The 3197-nt window shown below is 33.5% G+C and overlaps 1 long non-coding RNA gene across 1 annotated transcript; it reads right to left on the bottom strand.

Moving 5' to 3' along the window:
* Positions 1-325: 325 nt before the first annotated feature.
* On the bottom strand, positions 326-2667 carry LOC113274188. The gene is made up of 3 exons (XR_003322851.1): positions 2495-2667; positions 618-933; positions 326-526 (listed from the first exon to the last, which is right to left on the bottom strand). It is a non-coding gene; the product is annotated as an uncharacterized LOC113274188 (long non-coding RNA).
* Positions 2668-3197: the final 530 nt, after the last annotated feature.

Below are 3197 nucleotides of genomic sequence, written 5' to 3'. Positions count from 1 at the left end.
GGGTTGTGAAAATAACTCCTACACTACATTTGTTGGGGTTGTAGAAATTTAGTTTACAACCATGGTTAGATTTGTATGTGAATTCCTTGACGACTTTGGGAAGAGTTGTATGTCATTTCTTTGACAACTTTGGTTTAAGTTGTATGGGAATTCCTTGACAACTATGATTAGAGTTGTATGTCATTTATTGGACAACTGTGGTTTGAGCTGTATATCACTTCTTTGACAACTATGGGAAGAGTTGTATGTCATTTCCTTGACAACTCTAATCCTGAGTTGTGGTACATATTCGATTTGAATTTTTTTTTTTTTTTGAGAATTTAAATACAAAATTAAATCTGTAATACTTTAATAACCATGTATTTGAAAACAATATTAGATTTCCAATTATAATCACTATTTACAAAAGATAGTAATCTAATAACACTAAAAAAAATATTCAAGATCTTCCCATATGCATCAAAGTGCCTCTCCAAATCCCCTATGGTTGGTGCTTTCGTAAGATTTGTGCAGGAGGAGTTCCAGGCTGAGAGATTATAAAATAAAGATGAGTTAATGCGAAGAGTATTCCAAATATTAGTCGGGCAACAAAGATGCAGGATAAGCCAATTTTTTACCTGATATTGCAGGCTTGACCCCCATGAACCAGGATTGCCATCTTCCCAGCTATCCCTAAGTTGATTTTATCTGACACTATTAGTCTCAAATAGAGAGCTACGAGCAACCTTTCTTTCTGAATCAACATATTAAAGAAGGTCTCAGCATTGCGCTGAGTCTCTACAAGTTGGTCCCGCACCTGTCTAGGAAGTCCATAGAACATCTCCATAGTCATATTAAGCTCTTTGAGAAAGTGCTGAGATTGCCTTTACCGTGCTTCTGGACACCTTCTTTCAGTGCGGTTTCTTCCTCTCTTGTCCAGCTCCCTGCATTGCCCTAGATCAACATAAATAGCATGAGAAAAGGTTAGAGACTACCAACAAGGTTTAGCCAACAAAGCAGATAAGTAATCAGCGAACTACTGAATGATAAACAAGCTATACGTGCATTTATCACATTGCTTTTGATGCCATTGACTTATTCAGTGGATTATTTCTATTTCCCCCCAAAGCAACATGTATAAGTAGAATTACAGATGATCAATCTGAGCATATGATAATTGTACAAGCAGAAAAAAAACACACAAAATAAGCCACTAGTTTACTAATATATTGAAGTTTCTCGAAATTAAGTCAATCAAGTCTAAAGCACGTCACCAATCTAATGATCATCACTGTTATAAATCCATGGTGTTCCCAACTACAGAGTGATGCAAGCTCCCAACTTTCAGCTCTCTGTATTGTTTCAAACATCTAATGTGACATATAAAAAAATGTATCAAAAATAACTACAGAGTGATGCAAATGAAGTAACACCAAGTTCCTGAACAAGATAAATATCAGTGGGGATACTAACAAAATCCTCAAGATATACAAGTTTTTCGCCAATGCAGTATAATACTACTGCCTGATCTAGTCGGAATATACAACATATGCAGGTTAAAAGAAAAATCAACTTCAAAGAAAACATTTCCATGCAGAATAATCAGTATTAGCAGAGATCAGGAACGTAATCATACTGACAAAGAAAATGAAAACACCAAACAGGTAGTCTTCATAAACCAATTGTGTACAGATTTCATAATTAACCAATTGAGTACAGATCACATACTTAACAAAGACAATACAGGAAACTATATCACTCATATAATCCTAAAACATTCAATTCACTTCAAACACCCAACAAAATTACCCCAAACTAACAAAATCCTCCAACAAAACATATCATCCATCACCATGTGAACAAATTTGTATACAAATTAGAGTACATAAACAACATCAAGAGTAAAAATCATTTCTAGTACAACAAATCAAGTAAGCATACTCAACATACTCAGCATCAACATAATCAAGACAACTAAATCATACTATACAATGTACAAATTAGTAAACACAAACTACTACAAGCTCAGATTTGAAGAATAATCAACTTCCGAACAACAATCTCCCATGTAAAAGACTAAAACACACTCAAAATCGCCAAAATCTTACTTACACAGTGAGAAAATCAGGCAAATAAGGCAAACATACTCAGATTTGGTGAAAAACCAACTCCATCCAGAAAAATTCCATGTAACAACACTAAACAAACTAAGAACAAACAAGATAAAACCAAAATCATGCTTACCGGTAAACTACAATGTGAAAATCAGGGTAAAATAAGCAAAAACATACTCAGATTTGACGAAAAATCATTTCTCCTAACAGAAATTCCGAGTATAAAAACAAGACCAAAATCAGTGAAAAACAGTCCAAAAAAAGTTAGCAAATAAACAAACACATTCACTACATTAACAAAATCAAGACTAAAACAACACAAACAAACAGAAAAACAAACGAAATCTAAACCGAAACATGCAAAAATCGAAATAAAATCAAAGAGTTAGGGTTTTTCTTACATAAAAATCCAAGATTTGGTTTTGTTTCTTCAGATGTAGGATTTCTGATTTGCTTCATACTGAAACTGATTCCTTTGTTAAATCACTGGTTAAACAAATCTTGAGTGAGGGTTTTTTTTTTTCTGAGGGAGGCCCAACTTGAGTTAGGGTTTTTTTTTCCTGAGGGAGGGGAAGATTAGAAAAGTGAGTGAACGAAGATAAGTGAGAGAAAAAAAATCGTTTTATCTAAAAGAATTTGAACGGATAAGATGTGGTAGGATGGGGTCATACGGATTATGAAAATATTTGGACGGTATAAATTTAAGTTAAGAGTGTCATACGGATTAAGGCAAGTGTGTTTTCTTGTGCTTTCTCTTTGTGTTAATATGAACTCATGATTTCGGTTTAATTATCAACCTTCGACATGAAAAAAAATCCAAGAAAAATTAATAAATATAGGACATTGTTATCGACATTCTGATATAAAGAATCCAAAAAATGTATAAGAATGAATCGGGAAATGAAAAATGAATTTGATAATTGGTGTGTTTTTTTGTGCTTTCTCTTTGTGTTTTTGTGTTTTCTCTTTGTGCTTCCGGTTTGAATTTCGACTAGTCGCATAGGTCATGAAGTAATTTTGACAAGTCATACAGGTCATGAAGTATCTTTAGTTCACACTGATAAACTCAGGTTATAAGATTACTAGAGATGGACCACGAAATTC

Source organism: Papaver somniferum, chromosome 4 (assembly GCF_003573695.1).
Source record: "Papaver somniferum cultivar HN1 chromosome 4, ASM357369v1, whole genome shotgun sequence".
Lineage (NCBI taxonomy): Eukaryota > Viridiplantae > Streptophyta > Magnoliopsida > Ranunculales > Papaveraceae > Papaver > Papaver somniferum.
This window is presented reverse-complemented; position numbering and strand designations above follow the sequence as displayed.